The sequence below is a fragment of the Trachymyrmex septentrionalis genome, unplaced genomic scaffold (assembly GCF_001594115.1).
Source record: "Trachymyrmex septentrionalis isolate Tsep2-gDNA-1 unplaced genomic scaffold, Tsep1.0 scaffold42, whole genome shotgun sequence".
NCBI lineage: Eukaryota > Metazoa > Arthropoda > Insecta > Hymenoptera > Formicidae > Trachymyrmex > Trachymyrmex septentrionalis.
The window spans coordinates 601003-613566 of NW_017305590.1; the positions used below are offsets into that span (position 1 = coordinate 601003).

General features: G+C 30.5%; 1 protein-coding gene across 5 annotated transcripts in view; it reads left to right on the forward strand.

The window, feature by feature from the left end:
- Positions 1 to 12564, forward strand: part of LOC108751229 (slit homolog 1 protein) — a 120981-nt gene that overhangs the window by 70233 nt on the left and 38184 nt on the right. For 4 of the 5 annotated variants that reach the window (XM_018491305.1, XM_018491307.1, XM_018491306.1 and 1 more), the window contains exon 2: positions 261 to 330. The exons of the other annotated variant lie outside the window; for it this stretch is intronic. The gene's annotated coding sequence lies outside the window, so the exon portion shown is untranslated. The remainder of the gene's footprint in view (positions 1 to 260; positions 331 to 12564) is intronic. 5 annotated transcript variants of the gene reach the window in all.

A 12564-nucleotide genomic window follows, 5' to 3' on the forward strand; every position in this document is an offset into this window, starting at 1 on the left:
AATTATATTTTATTTTCACGCACACAAAATTGTTTGAAAATATTTTACTAAATAATTATTTTCGAATGTTTCCACTGGTCTTAAAAGTTTGTTCTAAAATATTTCCAACTTTCAACATTGTATAATTTGCAGTCGTTTTGTATTGCAATTGTATTCTTTTCTATTGAGTGAGCTTTTAAATTAAAGCTTCAAAATAATGCGCGTCGCATTATTGTATTGTACATTCGCTGGTTCCATTTGTGCAATCCTTTTCATTGCAGGTACGTACCAAACAGAATGTAAGCTTCAACTGGTAGGATTCCATTAAACGAGAAACACCCGTAATATTCGGTGAGTAAATATTTCGCCACATATAAAATAATATATTGTCGCGAGTTCGAATGAGATAAGCACATTGTTACGGTATACAATTCTTGTTTTACATACATCTGAAAGGTTAAAAATGCAATATATGGGAATTAGTTCGTACGATGATCGCAATATATTATATTATGACAAGTGAAATACAATAACACGTCCAGTAACATATAAACTATGTACATGAAATATGGTTACCCAAACGAAAAATTGATTACGCAAACCACATACACACAAATACCGCAAATAGATTTATATGACTTCTGTAATTTTTTATTTTCGATTCTATATATAATAATATAAATATATATTTTTTTTAATTAGTTCGATTGCATTATAAACCTTCTTAATTTTTAGCACTCTATTATAAGAATCTATCAGAATAATTTTTATCAGAACTGTTGCGAAGAATGAATTTTTTTAAATTTATTATTATTTAAACGTTGTTAATGGAAGACAGAAGAAAAATAATATTTGAGAAGAATCATAGTGTCATCATTTTCATTTTTTAAATGAAATATTATTCATTATTTTACATATACGTAATTTATATTTTAACAATTTTAATGAAAAAAATGTCATCATAAAAAAATGGTTTCTATTATATTTTGCGTTATTACATCTAATGTAAAAAAATTACATAAACGTATATTTCCGCATGTTTTAACCATAACAAAGAAATTACGGTTATAATGCGTGACAAAGGGTGCGGCTTCTACTCGTAAATTTTATTTGTGATGATATACGCGCTTGCAAAATAATTAGCAGAAACATAAAAGCAGCATATTGAAAGGCATATACATCTCACTAAAATAAACAAATGCAAAGGAAATAATTGTACTTGAGATTATGTACATTTCCAACTAATATTTGTCTAGCAGTCTCGAAATAATTCAAATAGGAAAAGTATAAAGAGAACCAAGCTTTCTATTATGCACATACGTTACACCTTTTTTCTCTCCGTTACTCATCTCTGCGAAAATACGATTTGAAGGGCTAACAAAATAAAGCAACACAATAAGAACGACCGAAGGTATCGGTCCGACGAACTAGAAAATGAAATCTTCACGGAATAGTTCGGAAAGACATTGTACATCTATTTCTCCATTGGCAGACAAATGCACTTTCACGGTCGAAGAAATTGGAGAAACAAAGTGCAAACAAATATAGCAACATGAAAAGCTCTTTATATATACTGGCAGATTGTTTACAAAAAAATTTAAGTGATTTAGTTTATCCTGAAAATGTTGCTTGATAAAAAACAAAATGAGGAGAACAATAAAGTGAGAGTTTTAAAATACAAAGCAAAGATAACACGATTTTATAATTGTGGCGTTTTCAATTTTATAATTGCAAAATCTATTTAAGTAAAAAATTACTAACAATATCTAATTACTTTGATCTATGTTTCTTTACTGTTGCATTCTTTTGCATCGTGCCATAATACTTTCGAATTGCATTTGTTTGTAATGATAAATTGAGACAGATAACAAACAAACAACTAGTTTTTCTAATGAAAATAATGTTCGTTGAAACGCAAGTAATCATAGATAAAATTTTATACATATTTTAGAATTGTAATAAAAGCAAGAATATCAAAAGAATAATAAAAATGCTTTGCATGCATATTAAACCGTGTTGCATTCGCTGTTTACGCAAAAGATTTATGAACGTAAATACGCAACTACTGTTGGAATTCTTCGTTATTTACGCGTTGCTTTGGAAAAAATTTAATTTCGTATGAAGCGCCGAGAACCTTTTTTATTCCAGCGAACACGAAAAAAAAAGGTCGAAACTCTTTCGCGACCCGATATTGGAAATTCTACACAAAATCGAACAATGTCCGGCTTACAATTCTTTTGTTTTGCGTGGAATGTTTGTAATTATCAAAAATCGTTCATCCGTATGTCACCTTTTTTTTTTTACGAATTTCAGTTTTACGAAGCATTTGTGCGCTGTACTCGCAGAAAGCGCGATAAATCATTCGTTTCTAAATTTGTGTCCGTTGTAAACTACACCACGTATAGATCTCGAACGTTCAAAGCGGGTAACGTGATTTTACGTTAAACGCCATGTTAATTAACTGACGTTAATCGAAGTGGGAGGAATTGCAGTGGAACATCGAACACGTATACTTTGATATCGGTGGACAGTACCGTCATGGGTAATGAATGAAATTCTAGAAACAATAATCGAGAGCGAGTTCGTCGCACTGTCACGGTGCAGTCGTGGAGATTTTATTACAATTGCGTTTGTCCACGTAAATCCGTCAGAGTACCTACGTTGCAACTCTCTGATTTTGCTCTGTTCCTCCCAAGTGTATACACGAACTGACGTGGAATATATTTCGCAGAGTTGAAGCTCTATGAAGTACACGCGGTGAAATTAATGGATGAACAGAGTGTTTCATGAACTACGCGAAGATCGGATTACCGAAAGGAACTTACGCGCGAAACACGCCTTTTGTGACACCACATGCGTGTTTCACATTTATTAAAGGAATGCTGGAGTGACCAAATTACTGACATCACATTCGTATAAAAATTTTCGAATTGACTAAACGGAATTAAAAATCTTCCTACAGGATTAAAGTAGACACAAAATTAAAAGGTGGTGCTGTGGACTTTATACTAAAAAAATATCAAAAAAAGTTAAGTAATTAATAACAAATATTGATATACAATACATTATTAATATTGATTATTAAATAATTTTATAAAGTAATTTTAATGTCTCATTTTTGTATTACAAAAAAGTAAAATAAGAATAACGAATCGTTGTTTTCTAATGATAAGTAAAAATAACAGTAACGTTACTTTTTAAAATTACTATCAAGTAATGATAACGAGTTACTTTTTATAAAAAGTAACTGTAACGGTACTACGTTATTTTTATAAAATAACATTTCTAATCCTGAGAAAAAAATCAGTATACTTAACTAACGATAATCGATACGATCAACTTTATTAGGAACAAACACATATTTCTCTTTTTTTTCACTTTCTATCGATAAATTTAACATCAATTAATATACATATACCTTTGGATGTTATAAGTTGTGACGCGGCAATTATTGTCTCGAATCATAGAAATTATCCAAAAATTTCGATAATAGAAGCATCATCAATAGAAAATAAATTAAAAAAAAAGCATGTAAACAGCAGATATTGCATACATTCCATTTATATATTCCCTTTTTTTAAATATTTTTCTCCGACATTTTGTCGAAAATATTTCCATCGATATTTCAAAATAACATTGAAATAGCTTTTTTAATAATTGCAAGAAGCAATAAGAATAATGTAAATTTTTTTATTGCGATTATAATCATTAAATTAATTTATAATAATTTTAATTTTGTTTTATTCTTCATGATAATGTTATTGATAATGCAATTTTATCAAATAATGAAAGAATTAATTAACATAGTATTTTAGCGATGGTTCAGTGACAATAATGAGAATGTGCACATCGCTATAAATAAAATTGTTAATTTACTCTGTAAAGCGTTATTATTATTGTCTTGGAAACGACCTAGTAAAAGTAATTATGCACCAAGTTGATGGAGTTCGTTTAAGTATGTGGATATGCGTGTTACACATTAAATACATATATACAATACACACTATCGTATCGTAAATTATACATCGCGTATTTATTGTAAATTTTTATATAAATATTTGCGTTTTTTATGATGTTATATACTCTGTATGACGTAGTATGACGTAGATCATACTATAGGTGTTACAAAGCGCATCTACATATTTCAGGCTACAGGAAATTGCACTTTCCTTCCGGGGTACGCTTGTAAATGGCAAAACTCTCTGTAGAATAATGTATCGTGGAGAATCGAATCGGTTTTATTTCAGCAGAAAAGTCATATTGTTCGATACCTAGAGATCTAAAGTTTCAAAGCTTTTCGAACAAAAGTTTCGATTGTCCTGCACCTCTTTGCAGCATCAATCTGCCATGTTACTTATTGATGCCATGAGGCACATACAACTTCATTTGTAACAATAGGGGAAAAATTCTTCGTCCACTTATTTAGAGAGATTGGATTGAAAGTTTAATACGGGGTTTGTCTGTTCAATCATCTCGCGTGAAAAATATGTCAAAAATTGAATTGATCGACATAAAGAATTGAATACATGCCACTGAACAATCTATAATTAAATCTTATCCAATTATTTAATAACCAATAATTACTGATGTTTAATTAAAGCTTGTATAACTCTGTTTTATACACAACTACTACGTAAGTATTTTGTTAATATTAAATTAAACACAAATGTATATAAAATATATATAGGTATAAATAACTATTAAAAATAGATCTTTCTATTTAATTTTATACTTTTCTGTATCTGTTATATTTTTCCTTTTTTTTTTCGAACTCGTAAATTTATATTTGTTTTAATTTCTGGTACTATAAATATCAAAATGACATTAACAAATAAATAATAACAAATAATTTTAGAAATGAAAATATAAAATATAAAAACATAAAATATAAAAAATTTTGACTCGTATTATATAACTGCAAACTTTAATATCCAAAAATTATATTTGTCGTATCGGTAAACGAAATATACAGCTATTAAAATGCTAAAACAAGAAAAAGCAAAAAGATTATGTTAATTTTATTTATCTTTATTTGATCGTGCAGCTTTTTCTTTTTTGCTCGGACAATTTACATTCACAAATACTGACAAGAAATATTTTAAGATAAATACTGACAAAATATTTTAAGATAATATTTGCTTAAAATGAATCTGGACCAAACCCATTAAGCAGATGTATTAATGCCAGATTACTGTAGTATATGCACGATAGTATGCCACGACAGTCAATTTAAGACTAATTAGGACACAGTACGTGGCGTGTACGGTCTTACTACGATCCGACGTTGTAAAGGCGGATTAACATAGATCCAAGAAGGCAACTTAAATTACCATGATGTTCTACCTTCAAGTACTAACATAAATGCAACTGTACATATTAATATTACAGAAAATTTTAAAAAGTGCTAAAATAATCGAAATATATGTATGCATATATGTGTGTACATCCGTTTATGAAGTAATTCATAATCTTGTAAATATTTCTCATTGATTCTGGTGCTTCACCGACATTCTTTTGTACATTAAAGCGTACAGCAGCGAGAAGGTTGCAGAAAAAAATTACATTCGCTTTAATTGACCTTATAAAAGAAATCTAGAAAGTAAATAAGTACCAGATAATGAACGACATTTCGTAATAATGTTTGAATATGCATGGGACTCTGCGGCGGAAACTCAATCTTTGTCCTCAAAAGTAAAAGTATGGTAAGTCTAGCTTTTTTTTTCAAATAGCATATTTGTATGAGATACTTTCATCTCTAACTTAGCGAAATATTTTAATTGGAATTCCACAAAAAGAGAATAGATAATATTCATGCGCAAAGAGAGATGAGTAATGGTCTGCACAAAGTACGGCTATGTCGTGCAATCATACAATCTAAAGTAGTCGTTTTCATTTGTAGAAATATGGGGAAATAATGGGATATTTCTACAGTGCTAACATTGATTGTCTTCACACACATACACACACACACACACACACACACGTATATATGAGACATTTCGCGTCAAGCGAGCCATCTCTTCTTCCAAAATTTGAACGGAAAAAACACATTTGTGTTCTCTCGAATGAAACGTGGCCTTTTGAAAAATTCAATACTTTGATGCCATTGAACCAATGATCACTGTAAAGTATTAGACTCGACATAAACAACAATTATGAACTATGACACTTTAAATTTTATGTACTGATTCCAAATCCGCCATGTTAAATATTTAACTTTATAATTCTATCTTTAGATTCGTAATCATTTATAGTAATCATTTTCAAGCCAATTCGTCAAGTTTTCGCATTTAAATCGACGATGTAAGAACATTCATGACTTTTGCGGATTTCAGACACCATAATTGAGCCGCAGAATTAAATTTTTCATAAGGCCACGTTTCATTCAAAAATACACAAATATTTTGAGACCTTAAACGTTTTTTTCCGTTGCGTCAAATTTTGAAAGGAGAGGTGGCCCGCTTGACGTCCCATATATAAATACCTTTTTATATACATATATTATTGTATATATATACACACAAACACATAAAACCTTTAAAAGTTAATATCAGTATGAAAAAAAAAATTTTGCTGTAAAGTGTCTAACAATTTAGATGGACACAGATTTGAAAATAATTTTGTTGAACAATCAAAGTACTTATGTAGGAAATTTAAGCATGATGAGTAATGCTGCATGCAAAACGTTTTGATATTCTTAAGATTCCTCTAGATAATTCGCAAATCGCAAAACGTAATTCGCAAACGCAGACGCAGAATAGAAATTTATATTTGTTTTTTCATTGCGTGCGGTTGGTTTTCATCTGCGAGTATCTTGCGTACGGTGATGAAACCAACCGCACACAATGAAAAAATAAATGCAAATTTTTATTTTGCGTCTGCGTTTGTAAATTACGTTTTGCGATTTGCAAATTATGTAGAGCCACCTTAACAATCAATTTGAACATTCTATATAATTATTTTAATGGTCCAACTCAATTATTTTCAGATTTGTATTTAGCTATAAATTTTAGATACTTCAACAAACCCGTTCTTTTCATATAAATAATAACATTCAAATTTAATTATAGTATTTTCTTCGTGCTTCAATTTCTGCCAACACGATTCTTTTTGCGTAAAACTTATGGAATTTTATCTTCGTGAGTATTCTTTAGTCGACTTATCTTTCCCGTAATATCGACCAATATATCGCGATATATTGGTCACAAAAGCGAGTAAATAAGTCACCGAGAAAAAGCTTTATATACGAGTCTCATGCAGTGTTGTATATAGCATGCACTATGCACTTGAACGTCTATTTTTATATCTAGACAAACAATCGAGGTCTAACTTTTCACATGACGTAATTTACACGTAGTAGATATACAATAGTAAATAGATTAATGAGACTGATATACACTACACAGGTAGGCATTAAACGACATTATATAGATAATATGAAGATTAAACTTTCCCGTTAATGTTCTGTTAATATTCCATTTCAAAATGTGTAGAAATAAATCGTATTTAATTTTCTAACTGAAAAAGAATCTTTTTTTTTAAAGATAAAAACTTTATAAGTATATTAATTTTCCCATTTTTGTATTTTTTTTAGCACAAGTGAATAAATTTCACTCTCAAATTTTATATCTATTTTTGCTAAAATTTCAATTCTTATCAAAAAACATTTAAATTAAAGACTGTTTGGTAATGTAATAGAGATGTGGAAAAGTTATCCTAAATTATTTCACATTTTTAGAACAATAAAAAGATTTGGATTGGAAAAAAGATCCAGATTGTGGACATAATAAAAATATGATTACAGAGTGTTAAAAAAATTCCGCTACCAAAAATATATATAATCAACTTATTCCTTGCATAATTTTAATTATATTTATTCTTTTCATGTAATTCTTTCACATTATACATGAGTATCGTGTGATTTAAGTATCGATATACATAGTCTGAGTCTTAAAATGTTCTTGAAATATTAACATATACGAAGCAATTGCCCATAAATCGTCCTGGGCCATCAAATCGGTCCCATGAAAAAGTATCTTTTACGGTTCGCATACGAAATAAGCCGAAAAAAAAACTAGGCTTATATCGATCTCGCATGTGACGGTTGTCGCGCGCACGGCAAACGCAACCTCGCTTGGATAATTTAGCACAGTACGAGCCGGGTTTTAAAGAACCACATGCTGGGCTACATATTTCATCGTTTATTGTCGCGCGCAGATAGCGGCGCATGAAAAAGCACGAATGTTTTTTAATCCATGGAGCAAAGTATAACATATCTCGTCGACGAATCGCAGCTGCCACCACCGCCGCCACCGCCGCGGTTGCAGTCGCGGCGGTTTCGCAGTTTACTCCTTTTCTCTGGGTTTCTCGCTCCCAGCCTTTGTCTCTTTTTCTCTCTCTTTTCCATTCTCTTGGTTTCGCTTAGTCTCTATCCTCCACACATGCAAAGTACTTTAAAACTAATCTAAAAATGAAACCACGCCGAGACCAGTGTATGATACATTTCGCGGTTGACCAAACAACGAGCAATCTCGCAATACCTACGCGTAAGCCGATATTTATTTTCCGATTCTCGTAATTTGTAGAAGAAAACGAATGAAAACGACGCCGGATCGCGGTTAAGGCAAAAAAAAAAAAGAGAAACAAGAAAGAAGTACCGGGTTCTTCGCACAAGGATAATTAACTCTGGACAAAAAGTGTTTTAATTTCTTAAATGATGCGAGTTGTGTTTTCAATTAAAACAAAATAAACAGCAAAACAATATCTATTAGTTAATTTTGAAGTCTTCGATTTAATTAAACTTTAATTTCAAACTTACAATTAACTATCATAATATAATATTGGAAATTAGTAAGTAAACGACTCCTCTTTCTTTTAGCTTAAAAATTCAGTTTTAAATTTACCAAACGCTCTGTATTTAAACTATTTAAGACTCCTGACCACTACTATCTTAGATTATGACATTAGACGCGAAAAATTCTTGTAAAATATATTTAAATAAAAAGTTTTCAATAAAATAGCATTAGTGATCTAAAATAGAATTATATAAAAAATTATATCTTTTCGTTTCGTTTAATTTTATTTTCTAATTGAAAAGAAGGTATTAAATCATCATTATTAATTTAATAGTCATACCTATAAATATGTCTTATACTTGGTTTTTTATTGTATGCATAATTCATTTCTAGCTATATGCTTATTTATTAACAAAACAGAAAGTTTTCAATATATTTTGTAAGGCGGTTCTCTATCGATTTAAGTTCGTACGTTGTTTTATTGAACATTTGCATATTAATATATTTTGCAAGAATTTTTGTGTAATCTCTCTCTCGCTTCTGACGTCATAATCTCAGATAACGGTAAATAAATAAGAGTCTTAAAGATAGGGAAGAATTGTCTACGTATACCTCTTAGTAATTTTTTAATTATATTTTTTACGTAGTACTGATTTGTACGCAAATGAATATACTGAAGATTGTAGCTTAATATTTCATGCATTAATACATGTTTAATTTTCCAACAATAAAAAATTCATTTATTATGTCTTTGTGATATGCTGTAAAAGATACGATTCAGTTGTATAAATCCTATTAGCTTTAAAAGTATTAATCAATTTATAAATAAAAAGAACCATAAATGTAATATTAACAAAAGGAATCATTAATATCCTCCTAATTTTAATTTATTAAGAAAAGAAAAAATCAAATATTTAATAATTAATAAAAACCAATAATAAAAACATATGAATGTTAAAATAAAACTAGATTGAATTTATTTTTACAATTGACATTTGTATTCATATCAATTATTAATTTTAGGTATTAGTGTTGATTATAAGTTCCACTTTGTGGTAGTATACAATTTAAGAAGTTTAATGGATTTTATAAAAATATTGATTTCGAATTTTTATAATAGTTGCAAATATATGTGTATACAATAAATGTAAACTTCTACTATAAACGTATTCTACAATAAACCTTTTATCATAAAAATATAAAAATTTAGAATAAAATTATGTGACATTATTTATCAGCTGTATAAATTGATTTAAAATTAACATCACTTATATGACATTTTTTAAAGTTTCAATCCACAAAATGAGAGAGAGAGAGAGAGAGAGAGAGAGAGAGAGAGATTTAAGTTGTTCAATTTTTATCTAAATATTACTCATTTTTCGTTTGCTTCATATTTTTGTTACTAAATATTGCTTTTAATTAAGTAATATAAAACATTAATAAAGTTTAGGCGACTAGTACGTACATATTTAGCAACGCTTCCGTCTAAATTTTGGAGCAGCCTTTTAAAAATCACTGGTTTAAATAGTTTTCCTAATAAAAAAAAAGAACGATGTAATTATAACCGAAGAACATTAAAATGGGGTGAGACACGAGGCGTTTTTTTTTTCTTTCCCTTTCTCTTTTCCCATCGATTGCTGCAAGCTCCACTGCCGTAATTGTGTATTGAAATTGCTTTAAAAACAAAAAAGCGTACGTCAACATAATATCGATCAATATCGCCGCGGCCAAATTATAAACAGCGCTATTGACGCATCGAGGAAGATACAGTGCTTACGCCACAATTATAACAGACAGGACGTAACTCATATCGCGCATGTTCTATTATTCAGATAAATGAGGCGGAAGTGAATTCTCACTTGACCGAGACGCATGCGCCATGTTAATTCTGCGCGTATGTGTATAATATGATAAAACTGTAGGGGTCCACCTGGATCCGACGCGATAAATAATATCGTCGTATAGCGTTAATTAAAAAGTTTCGAACGGCTCCATGCGCCAGACAGGCGGTCGCGTGTGCCTCAATTTTCTTGTCTGTGATTTACATAAAACGTTTCAAAATTGAACTTCTCTGTCGTGCGTTGCTTTATTTATCTTCCGCAGAATCTTCAATTTCTCCTAGAAACATTTCAGCGGATTATCATATCGGAGTTTCGTTCATCAGCAATTATTGGGATGAGCAATTGCACTGAATTATTCAAAGAATGTCTGTATAATTAATTGAATGAATAACGCGAGCATAACGTATAATTGCATGATGCGCTTGAAACAGAAATAATTATTCGAATAAAATGTGCTGTTCTTTCTTTTTTCAAGCTACGATATAAAATAGTAATATTATTTCTGCTGTACATTTTCCTGATATTAACGACCAGAGAAATCATAAATCTTAATGTTAGATGCTATCACATATGACTTATTATTGAATTTTCCCTACGGGACTAGTTTAACATAATTGAAATGATAAAATATCAAGTCAATTTATCAATGAAATGAAAATTTCGCTTCATACAAATAGCAATTGCAACGTGCACGATTTCTTTTCTTATGGATGGTATACTTTTTCTTATTGTGCATATGATGGGCGAAAGGTGAACATGAAGTTCATTAAATATTCAAGACGTAAATATGAACCGATTAAATATACTCTAGTTACGTTTTCATTCTGGCATCATTTCAAGGTAACTCTATATGTGTCCGGAGAAATTACGCATATTATACTATAACGATCTCCTCTCTGCAAGACCAAGTTTCCTTAACGTGTAATGTTTGTGACACGTGCTTGGAATACGCGAGTCCGCGAGGGAGCGTAATGATCCTTCACTGCATCACAGAAGAAATCAGCTGGCCGACAAGTCAATTAAGAATACATTATTTGTGTGAATCCAACGTAAAACGGTAGAAGCTGCTCAACCTGTATAAACAGAGATGACCGATTCGACGAGGAAGCTAATCGTTCCTGCGCAATGGCGCCCTTCTATTTTGTTTCTACTGCAATAACAAAGTCAGAGAAATTACAGTCGGCCTTGCTAGCGTATCTTTCCGAGATGAAGAACCATCTTCGTTCGTGCTCTCCAATTTTCACCTTGACGACACCCTCGGGGCTCAATTTGCGTGGTGCAGGAAAGGTCTTGTCAGTCTCGCTACGTACAACTTGTGTGAGCATCGGACGATGTCTACTTAAATATTTAACAGAGTTACACAAGCGAGAAAAGTGTATGCGACCATATTCAGCCGGTTTACAACTCCGCCGAAACGTTAGCAAACAGAGCAGACTTTAGTGCACTGATGAAAATACGCGACATTTTCGAACCTGCAAACTCGGGTCATACAAGCTAAATTCAACTGACCACGGTGATTTTACGATAATTTTTGTGATTTTTTGCATAAACAAAAAATACTCAAACACAACATTGTTACAGCACTCTCTCGGTTTTTCTTCATTATATAGTTGCGCGGAAATAAAATCTGTGTTAACAAACAATACTTTATGTAACGGATATAACAAAAAACTGTGGATCCAGTTAAAAGTTTTATTATATTATGTACTATAACTTGATTCTAACATAAATTAATGGTCTTGAATTTATTAAAACTCAAACCCAATCATAAACTTTTTATCATTTCTAAGCTATATACTGTGATAAAAGAAATTAAAAAATTATTTATTTACTCTCTAATTAACGAGAAATCATAAATCTTAATTGTTAACTTATTTTTTATTCTTTCTGAAATAATTAAAAGGTATTCATTCTTTATATACATAATAATTTATGTAACACGCTATATA